Here is a 12163-nt window from a genome sequence, read left to right as displayed (position 1 = left end):
CCTCAACACAAAATTAAGCGTCTGAAGTATGCAAAAGAAAATCTTGAGAAACCTGAAGCCTATTGGAACAATGTGCTTTGGACTGACGAAACCAAAATGTTACTTTTTAGCCACAACCAAAGAAGGTATGTTTGGAGAAAAAAGGGTGAAGCATTTGTAGTGGTGAGGGGGATCCATTATGCTTTGGGGTTGTGTAGCAGCTGGGGGCACAGGCAATTATTGTGCGGGTGGAAGGAAGAATGGATTCCACCAACTATCAAGACATTCTAGAGGCTAACGTTCGAAGGTCAGTCCAGAAATGACCCGAAGCCTACCTCAAAATCAACCATGAAGTACCTCCAGGAAAGACAGATGAAGGTTTTGGAATGGCCATCACAGTCCCCAGACTTGAATATTATTGAAAATCTGTGGAGAGTTCTCAAACATGCCGTGCATGCAAGAAGGCCAAATAATATTTAGGAGCTAGATGTGTTCTGCCAGGAAGAATGGGGAAGAATTCCAAAAACTAAAATTGAAAGACTCTTAGCTGGCTACAGGGGGTTCCCAAATGTTTGCACAAGGCCCTTTTTCTTGTTTTATTATTTTGAAACTATAAAAAGTTGAAAATAAAAATTAAATCCATTGCTTTAAAATGTGATGAAATGTGTCATGTTTAACTTTGTACCATTTAGAGGTTAGTTTTGCTTCTTTTCACTTAGATATTAATTGTAAAAGGCATTTTGACTAGGTGTGCCCACATTTCGTACCCCACTGTAACTGATATTGTCTTTGATAATGGACCTGCATGCCAGACTGGTCACCACCAGAGGGCGCACTATCCAAAGTAATACTGTCCTGTTGAAAGTGCAGAGGATGGTAATTGTAATGTTATTCCCTATGTTTGGTAAGTAACACTCAAAACGGAAGATACAAATACACATTTGGCAATGTCAGCTTACCAAATGGGAAACAATAATGTCTATCTCTTTAAGGCTTTTTAAGACCAGGGAACCCTGGCAATCAGTAACTTATCCAGTAATGTTTGTATACATTGTGCATAGATGCCAATGGGAGACTTCTGCAAATACTCAAGGTGTTATGGATGGATCGGTTAGATTTCAGTCTCAAAATCATCATTCACACAGTAGGTAAACACCCACATCTGGTGGCTAGTTGTTGCCTTCATGATACACTTACCAACTTTTTGTCTGAGAAATCCATAAACTATTTTGTTATTTGCACTAACTTGACCCATACACCCCATCTCTCCCTTGCAACCTTACACCCATATTGAATAGTTAAAGGTAGAAAGTGCCATTAGGTGCGATTTAGCCACTAAACTGAGTCACTTGTAAGCCACTTCTACATGTCACAGCATACTGTAGATGTAGAGGCCTTAGATTACTTCATTATAGTCAAGGACAAAGTGAAGGAAATAGACAAAATCTATGAGACATAGAGTACATCATCTTTTTATCTGTGTGAATAATTACCACATGATAACTTTTACTCAACAACATCAAGTTAATATAGCTGCGAGCAGCCATGCCATGCATCTAAGCTGTGCCACAATATCGCAATGCATTTCACAGGGCACCAACAGACCTATTGGAAAAGTGTCCGATACAGTGCTTTGTTAGCGTTTCCTGTCATTTTGAAAAATGTGAGAAATGCTTATGTGTTCTGGGGCCTCATTTATAAAAAAAAGTACTTGAACGTCATCTTTGACTTTCACGTAACCACATTTTTCTAAACGGACGTAAGCATTATTTATAAAACGGGCTGAGATGGTTTAAAGTTGCGTACGTGCTTCCTTCTATAAATACCAACGCAGGTAAAATGAACGCAGGTGAATGAGGCTTCATAGCTTTCATGTGACGTCACAGCATAGTGGAAACGCCCACCTGACGGGCAAAAGGCACTGCCCGTGAAGTTGCAGAGCACCAGGAAACACAGTAGCATTGGTTAGAAAACAATCATGCCAGATAGTTGCTGTGCAATCGGGTGTACAAACCGGCGAGGAGATAGGCAGAGACTCACCAGAGATTCATGCTTGGCCATGATAAGTGTGAGATGTGTGTTGTGTTGTGGTATGTGCTCTTGTGGACGTAACTAATGAGTGACTATACATACGCATCCAATGTCCTTCCAAACGAGCAGTTTTGCTTCGTCTCAAACACAACATGAAAGGTATGTCCAACTTGGCGAACGTTTCCCAGTGTTTCCAATTTGCGCGAGTTCCTCAACTTGCGAGAGTTTTTCAACTTAATGTGATGGCTATCATGTCTATCAAATTATCAAATTAGCCATCGTCCTGGCATGAGTGGGTGTTGGTTTCAACGCACCTGTTTGTTTGTAGTTCCTCCGTTTGCAACAAAGACTCTGGACCTTTCCATGAATTGAAGTGGTCTTGTAATCCAAAGTCCAAATAAAAGTAACAAACGAAAGTAATATAATATATTATGTTGGTGTGGTGTGGTATGTATGCGTATGTAAATGTTTGTTTGTATGTGTGTCACTTCTGGGTCGGGCCTATCCCCGATCGGAATTCAAAAGCAAAGTTATCAAACAAAGTTGTCAAACAAAATAACTTGTATCAAACCAAAACGTGTATCAAACAAAACAATACATCTTTTCTAATGTGGTGGTGGTTTATCGTGATGGTTGAAAAACGGTGTCGCACCCTCACGTGTCAGGACTCATCAAGCCCAAGCAAGGAGTACTTTAAATCAATGAAACGAAAATATGATTGAACATGACTGACTGGTTGATATTAAACTGGTTTAAATGATTATTGACACAATTAATGTATGGATTGTCATTCGATGTTGTCTCTCTGTTTTTGTTGTAGCTAATTATGCATTCAGTATTAGATGTGTGTGCAATGTGAGATTACAAATAAATTGCACTACTCGAACCAATGATTAATTAGTCTGTTCTCATTTATGTTGACCATCGTGTAAGGGTTTGAGTCAATAACATTTCACTTGAATATGCATGCCTACACATTATTCCTAGTGCCTGTTAGCTGCGACGTTTGCAGGAAAAGTGCTATACAAATAAATGTTATTATTATATTATTATTATCGACATCGAAGCTTACACTTATTCAACGTCTATGCGTTTTACTCAAGTGTTTTTTTTCCGTCTTTTTTTTTTTAAATGTCTTTTTGTTATCAGGATGGGCTATTTAGTCCTTGGGCCAAACCCCCAAATTGAACATTTCACTACCAAATTCTGGGCAAATCCTAGATGTGATTTTCTTATTCCTATACATCCCTAGATTATGTTTTGATATGATAGACCTTTTGGATTGGCAGCTTATTAGTAGTTATCACCTCGTAAAGGTACGGAGTGCTTTTTTCAAAACCGGAGTTTTGCCTAGAAATGTCCCCTGCCATATCCTGCTCCCCTTCGCATGATTCGCGCCTAGCTGTGCTGTGATTGTGATAGAGACATGAGCCCTTTCATGTTCTTTATGCGCCTGAGTCTCCTAAACACGTAGAGACAAACCCCGAGTCGATCAATGATTCCTACGATGAGCTATGGTAACTTTACCGCACCTACCCCCTACCGATGAATGCCTAATTTTTGCGGTTTTCCGGAGGTATTGTGCGGTAGGTGCGGGAAAGTTACCATAGCTCAGCGTAGGAAGCTCTGATCGACTCGGGGTTGGTCTCTACTTGTTCAGGAGACCCAGGCGCATAAAGCTAACCTGGCTCATGTTTCTATCACAAGCACAGCCCGAGCTATGCGCTACTGACGCGAAGGGGAGCAGAATATGGCCGGGGACTTTTTGATGGGTAAAACATTTTACCTAATAGATATCACCATGAAACTTCCCCAGTTGATTACTTACATTGAGACAATAATTTTTTGTATTACAAGTTTTCAGAAATGTTCTGTTTAAATATGCAAATGATGTATTATCTACTTAAAATATGAGTTAATTTGCATATCTTTAAAGAACATTTGGACCACAGATTGGATAAAGACAGTAATTAATTACTATACATCCCTAGAATATTATTTGATGTGATAGACCTTGTTGGACCTTGTTGTTAGTAGTTTAATACCTTATCCCCTCTTAAAGTATGGACTGCTGTCATTTAAAATGTGTGTTAGCCTACGTTCTGTACGGGAGTGGACCCGAATGCAGGACACTGAGGCGGAGGCAAATGAACAGTTACATTTATTTAGCCCACAAGGCAGTGAAAGCTGTAGGTGTATGGAGTCCGGTGGTAGGTGTGGTCCAAAATTGGGAGATGTTTTCTGATTTCTGCCGCCCTCAACAAAGTTCTCCATAAGTCCAGGTTTTGGGGTGACACCAGGTTTGAGTTGGAGTCATCATCAGAGCAGTGGATGATGCTGTCCATAATCAGAGCAGTGGATGATGCTGTCCATGATCAGAGCAGTGGGTGATGCTGTCCATGATCAGAGCAGTGGGTGATGCTGTCCATGATCAGAGCAGTGGATGATGCTGTCCATGACAGAGCAGTGGATGATGCTGTCCATGATCAGAGCAGTGGATGATGCTGTCCATGATCAGAGCAGTGGATGATGCTGTCCATGACAGAGCAGTGGATGATGCTGTCCATGATCAGAGCAGTGGATGATGCTGTCCATCATCAGAGCAGTGGATGATGCTGTCCATGATCAGAGCAGTGGATGATGCTGTCCATGATCAGAGCAGTGGATGATGCTGTCCATCATCAGAGCAGTGGATGATGCTGTCCATGCCGCTTTCTTGGCAGGTTGCTGCTGCATTCACCTGAAGTTGGATCCATCATTAGACTTACACTTACTGCTGATGATGTGGGTCTCTGAAATAGAGGAATACATCTAGTTTGACATTAAATTACCAACCTTATTCTAAACTAAAATATTGTCAGGGTGCAGTAATTGGGGCAGATCTCATTACAACTTAGAGGGGCTACAAACAAGGAATCTTCTGTAAATGTAATGTAAATTAAGTTACATTAATATTACTACAATATAAAACCCTGTCTCAAGCCTGGGTACACAACAGGCTACTTTGCTAGTTTAGCTAGCTAACTAAAGTGTTATTAACTATAAATAATAATAATGCATTTTATTTGTATTGCACTTTTCATTCAAAAGAATTTCAGAGTGCTACAGAGTAAAAAAAACTAAAACATAATAAGTTAAAAACATAGTAAAACAACTCAAAATAAATCACAAAAATGAACACAGTTCAACAGTCAAAGGCCTGTCTTAAAAGAGTCCAGGCTCTGTACTGCCCATAGCTGGCTAGGAAGGCTGTTCCACAGGCTCTGTACTGCCCTTAGCTGGCTAGGAAGGCTGTTGCACAGGCTCTGTACTGCCCTTAGCTGGCTAGGAAGGCTGTTCCACAGGCTCTGTACTGCCCTTAGCTGGCTAGGAAGGCTGTTCCACAGGCGCTGTACTGCCCTTAGCTGGCTAGGAAGGCTGTTGCACAGGCTCTGTACTGCCCTTAGCTGGCTAGGAAGGCTGTTCCACAGGCACGGCAGAGCCGAACAGAAGGCTCGGTCCCCCATGGTGCGGAGCCTGGTATTGGGGACCTGGAGGAGCAAACTGTTTGAAGACCTGAGGGTGCGGGTGGAGGTTTGTGGAGTGATGAGTTCTTGTAGATAGGGAGGTGCGTGTCCGTTGATGCATTTGTGGGTGAGAAGAAGGACTTTGTAGTCAACCCTGAATGAGACAGGGAGCCAGTGTAGTGAGTGTAGAACAGGGGAGTATGTGCTTGTATTTGTGGACTCTCATCAGGATCCTGGCAGCGCTGTTCTGGATGTATGGCAGCTTCTGTATGCTTTTGCCAGGAATCCCGATGAAGAGCATTGCATTTATTCATGCATTGAATATTGCAGTAGTCAAAGGCATGGACAAGTTCTCTGCATCTGACAGGGTTAGAGTGGGACGGAGTTTGGAAATATTTCTGAGATGATAGAAGGAGGTTTTGCACAGGTGTTTTATTTGGTCACTGAAGGTCAGGTGAGGGTCAAATCTAACCCCCAGATTTGAAACTGAGGAGGAGAAGAGGATGACTTGACCCTCGAAGGTGAGCTGTGATATGGGCGAAGACTGAACCTGGTGTGGGGTGCCAACAAGACGAGCTTCGGATTTGTTACTGTTTAACTGAAGGAAGTTGTTGTTCATCCATGCCTTTATCTCCTCAAGACAGGTGGTGAGACATGACATGGCTGCAGAGGGGCTTGGGGTAGTTTTAATGTAGAGCTGTGTGTCATCAGCATAACAATGGAAAGACATCCCATATCTGGTGATGACACGACCGAGGGGGAGCATGTAGGTGATGAAGAGGATGGGGCCGAAAACCGACCCCTGTGGAACACCACAGGTAACAGGGAGAAGTCTGGACTTGCATCCTCCCAGTGAGACGTATTCAGTCCTGCCAGAGAGATAGGACTGAAACCACTTCAGTGCAGAGTCTGAGAGTCCAATGGTGGTGTGGAGGCGCTCTAGGAGGATAGTGTGATCCACCATGTCAAATGCTGCTGTCAGGTCCAGGAGGATGTCATTAGCAGTTCATTCGTCACCCTTAGCATAGCCGTTTCTGTACTCTGTGGGCTGAGCGAAAGCCTGACTGAAATCTTTCAAACAGGTTGTTGTGTTTGAGGTGATCCTGGAGTTGGGAAGCAACTTCCTTCACTAGCACCTTGGACAGGAAGGCAAGGTTGGTGTATGACTTGAGCAGAGCAGTGGGAATGGGGTCCAGGGCGCAAGTGCATGATTTCATTCCTCTAAGGATTTCCATAATGTGGCTCTGTTGAACCTCTGTGAAACATGGGAGAGATGGCAAACTCCCAGGCGAGGGGTTGGTAGCAGAGGGAGACAGAGAGGAAGAGCTGGGCATCAGAGAGCGAATGTTGTTGACCTTGGATCTGAAAAAGTCAATGAAGCTGTTACATCGCTGCTCTGTAGCCTCAGTAGTGGGAGATGGTTGTGGCTTCAGGAGATGATTTATGGTAGAAAAAACTAGCTAGCTAGTTATAATAATAATAATAATAATAATAATAATAATAATAATAACTTGCATTTACATAGCACCTTTCAGGGAACCCAAGGTCGCTTCGTTATCTAACCAGTAACCAGCTATACATTACCACTAACTCTAAACTAGCTTGCTAACTTACCTCTAAATATGGATCTGGCTGGGGCTAAGTTAATTTATTTGAGGAGGTAAACACACACTTTATTTGTTTTAAGCACTTTGTTTTAGATTGTTATTCTGGAAAACTATGTAAATTAACGCATATTTTAAGTAGATAATGTATCATTTGTATATTTAAACATACAAATTCAGAAAACAATAAATGTACCCATCCATGGGTTTGACCTTTCATCTGACTCCGCCTCAGTGTCCTGCATTCGGGTCCACAAGTCCCCTGCCATATTTTGCTCCCCTTCACGTCAGTCGCGCATAGCTCGGGCTGTGCTTGTGATAGAGACATGGTCTAGCCAGGTTAGCTTTATGCGCCTGGGTCTCCTGAACACGTAGAGACCAACCCCGAGTCGATCAGAGCTTCCTACGCTGAGCTATGGTAACTTTCCCGCACCTACCGCACAATACCTCCGGAAAACCGCAAAAATTAGGCATTCATCGGTAGGGGGTAGGTGCGGTAAAGTTACCATAGCTCATCGTAGGAATCATTGATCGACTCGGGGTTGGTCTCTACGTGTTTAGGAGACTCAGGCGCATAAAGAACATGAAAAGGCTCATGTCTCTATCACAACCACACCACAGCTAGGCGCGAATCATACGAAGGGGAGCAATATATGGCAGGGGACTTTTCTAGGCAAAACTCCGGTTTTGAAAAAAGCACTCCGTACCTTTACGAGGTGATAACTACTAATAAGCTGCCAATCCAAAAGGTCTATCATATCAAAACATAATCTAGGGATGTATAGGAATAAGAAAATCACATCTAGGATTTGCCCAGAATTTGGTAGTGAAAAATGGTTTGGCCCAAGGACTAATTGCAGGGGTCGGCAATTAGGTTTGGCCTCGGGCCAATTTTTTTTTGAGCCACTAGATGGCGGGCCCGAACATAATCAAAGGCTAATTTAAGTAATTGATTGTTTAAAAATGTGACACGTTCTAATGCTTTGACTTTTCTTTCGACTGTACACATCGCTAGTCAACTAACACAGCTTGTTTTGTGAACCTGCTAACAATGTAAAGTAGTGTTCTAGTTAACTAGGTAGCTGTCCAATCCATTATGTTGCAGTATTTTGGCTTGATTAGCGAGTTTGTGTTGTGATTCTCAACAACGTTGAAACATAGTTTCACACTTTTCCATATTTTTGAATAATAAATGTGTGGACTGACGATGTAGCGTAGCCTAACTTATTCTAATAATTATGTAACATAGTTTCATTCTGATAATTATTCCCCCCTCCTCCCAGACAAGGTCACATTATTATTATTGGATTGGTTGTTTGCGTGCCGGGTGAAGTTAGCCAAACATTTAACCTGCTAGCAAGAGAAACATAATGTCACTCTCCAAAGGTCTAAAGAGGAAAGTTGACGGTGGAAACAGGGCATTTAAAGAGGAATGGACAGCGAACTATACGTTCATCCTACCTGGTTTCATCAATGCAAAGCCGTTGTGAGAGACATTTTCCGTGCTCACAATGTTCCCTTTCTATACGCGAGTCGTCCTTTTCGTCAATGAATGCGATAAAGACGCACGAGAGGAATCGATGGATGCATAAAAACCTTGAGAACTGCCTGTGGATTAAAGTGACGTCAATATCACCAGATATCAAGCAAATACTGACCGATGGGAGATGCTTTTTGTTTGCGCCGATTTTGTTTTCAATGTTTTTCAGAAAATTAAACAGAATTTGCGTTGTTACTGTTCATATGTGTGTTGCAGTCACATATACGTAAACATTACGTTTGAATGGCTTACTGAGCTCGTGTTATTTTGTTCAAACCACACACGGTATGTCGGCTATTTCAGCACCGTGACGCGTTGTCCACCTGCTTATGATTCACTCTGAGGGGTTCAGCGTCAGTGCGCTTCGGTGCACCTTGCTGCCTGATTGTCTGTCCCTGTGTCATTCACTCTCAACATGGATAAAAGTACAATAAGCATTATTCAGGTGGAGTTCGATTCTCTATTCGGACATTATAGGCGCTATATGTGGGACTGTCGGTCCGATATTATTATAAAAAAATAAAAAAAATAAAAAATAAAAAGTGGATTCGCAAAATAATCTGCTGGGCCAAATATTATTGGTGACGGGCCAGCAATGGCCCACGGGCCGCCTATTGCCGACCCCTGGGCTATTGTTTAGCAGGAGTCAGCCACCTGTTTGGGGGTGGCGTTGTGTTGTGTGTAATTAACAAGCTCTAAACGGAGATAGAACCTTATCATTCTAAACGGAGATAGAACCTTATAATTCTAAGCTCACGATACATAGCGACCCAGACGCACGCTGCTTTTTGGCCATGCTTCCAGGCGACTAGCCTACACGTGCTGTCGGAACCAAAAGTGACAAGTGCACTGTAGTGTTCAGGTAGTGTTCAGGTAGTCAGGTGTTCAGACGCGTCAGATGTGGCCAGGGACACGGCCCAGCTGACCGGGCCAGGAGACACTCACACACTCACACACTTTATAAAACTGACTCAACCTAAAAGGAGTTCGTTTCGTTTGACGGATATTCTGTATGACATTATGGAGATCACATTCACAGCCCGTCGTTTCGCCCCACTGTGGCTCGTCCTGGTGGAGTGTGTTCTCCTGTCGGCTGCGGAGGAAGGTAAGTTCATCTCCCATGGATCTATTCTAGGCCTCATTAATGAACTAATGTGTCATTAATTAAAGGACCGGTCTGTGTTCTTATTTAGAATATGGGACACATATTGGCTTGAGGCTCTGTTGAACCAAGCATTGATTGATTGATTGATTGAAAACTTTATTAGAAGATTTGCAGAAGTAGGTACATGACAGTACATATTACATACAAGGTCAACTAACAGGATAAAAACCCAAGAAAGCCACTGGCTTATTTCAATTGGGGTCCTTGATTCTCAATTCATCGTTACATGTAAGACAGACAAAGAAAAAAAAAAACTAGTACTATCTACAAGATAATACAGACAAATAACTATTACTATCTACAAGATAAAAATACATCCATCATGGGAAGAACAATACAACAAAACATCAGGTATGTACAGCGGGTAGGACAGGTGGGGACATACACCACAGGTGGGGGCGGGGGACAAAACACAAAGTATGTACAGTGGGTAGTTCGGGTCTTTTAATCTGATTTTTGATTTAGAGGGTCCAGTTACGGATTGCAGCCTCCTGTAAATGTTTTTTGAGAGTGGTTTTGAAGGTGGGCAGTGTTTTGCACTCCTTTAAGATTATAGGAAGGGCGTTCCACATTTTTACTGCATAGTTTGCAAACGAGTTTAACCCCTTGTTTGTGGTGCAACGCGGTTGAACGTGGTTCGTGGAGCTTCCTCTGGTGTTGTATGTGTGGACGTTGTTCACTTTTTGGAAGTATGTTGACAGGTACTTGGGTGTCTTTGTGGTGTAGCGTATCTTGAAGACCAGGCCCAGTGCAAGCTGCTGCACTCTGTCAACTACTCGTAGCCAATCAAGGCTCAAAAAATGAGCAGCGGTTAGATGTGTCCTAGGGTTGAGGCCTAGCAGAAGCCTAACCAGTTTATTTTGGGCTGTCTGGAGTCTTGTTTTATGGGCCTTTGTGGTTCTATAGTACCATGATGTTACGGCATAGTCGAAGTGACATTGAATGAGAGCTCCTGATAGGGTCCTCAGTGTGTTTTTACTGACAAGTGAGGATATCCTGTACAAGAATCTAGTTCTATGGTTCACTTTTTTGATTACTTTTGCTGCCATTTTATCTCCGGAAAGATTTGCCTCTAAGATGGAGCCCAGGTATGTAATATCCTCTTTTCTTGTGATATTAATGTTACCCACTTTTATTTTAAAATGTTCAGCCTTTCTGAGTTTAGATGGGGATCCGTATAGGATGGTTTCAGTTTTACCTAGGTGTATTGATAGTTTATTGTCAGCTAGCCAGATGCAGATTCTACTCAGTTCAGTGCTTAGCGCTTTTTCCACCTGCAATATGTCCCTGTCAGAGACCAGCAGAGCCGAGTCATCCGCGAACAGGAACAAATTGCAATCACATGCTGATGACATGTCATTCACATATATTAGGAACAGTAAAGGTCCCAATATGCTTCCTTGTGGAACGCCGCAGGTCACTGGGAGGGGGGGGGACAGTGTTCCGTTCACACTAACCACCTGTTCCCTCCCCTCTAAGTAGGATTGCATCCAGCTCACCGATGTTCTATCGAACCCAATTGCTTTCAGTTTATCTAACAATATGTGGTGATCTACTGTGTCGAAGGCCTTCTGGAGGTCCAGCATGACCATGCCGCAGTATTTGCCCGAGTCCACCTCATGGTTGATGTGGTCGTTCAAATAGAGGAGGCATGTGTCAGTGGAATGGGATGTTCTGAATCCTGATTGAAATTCATACATCAGATTTTTTTCGGTAAGGTACCTATCAACCTGTTCATAAACTATTTTTTCCATAAGTTTCGAGATGGAATTAAGAATAGAAACAGGTCGGTAGTTGCCTGGGTCTAATTTGCTTCCTTTTTTATACAGTGGGGTTACCCTTGCTATTTTAAAGTCATGAACTTTAAAGGCATGAAGCATCAAGAGCAAAACAACAACCTGTAGCGAATACCCTGGCAATCTAACAATTATATTAGAGTGTGTAATGCATAAACTGGGCATAGTCATGGTCTTTGCTTGGCTGGCTGGCTGCATTAACCTGTTGTTGTTACTTGTATGTTCATTACGTTACTTCAAATGAATGCCCCCTAAGTCAAATCCATCAACTGAAGATAACTCGTGAGTTTAGAATGATAAGGTTCTATCTCCGTTTAGAATGATAAGGTTCTATCTCCGTTTAGAATGATAAGGTTCTATCTCCGTTTAGAATGATACGGTTCTATCTCCGTTTAGAATGATAAGGTTCTATCTCCGTTTAGGGTGGTTCAGAGATATTGAGCGTCAAAGTTTTTACATTCCATTATGTTTTGTGAGATGGAACCTTTGTATTTTATTAACCGTTTGCGTCCACTCGCCATGTTGAGCGATGTTGCTATGAT

Source organism: Nansenia antarctica (assembly GCF_963989245.1).
Source record: "Nansenia antarctica genome assembly, chromosome: 4".
Taxonomy (NCBI): Eukaryota; Metazoa; Chordata; class Actinopteri; order Argentiniformes; family Microstomatidae; genus Nansenia; species Nansenia antarctica.
Note: the sequence above shows the minus strand (reverse complement) of the source record.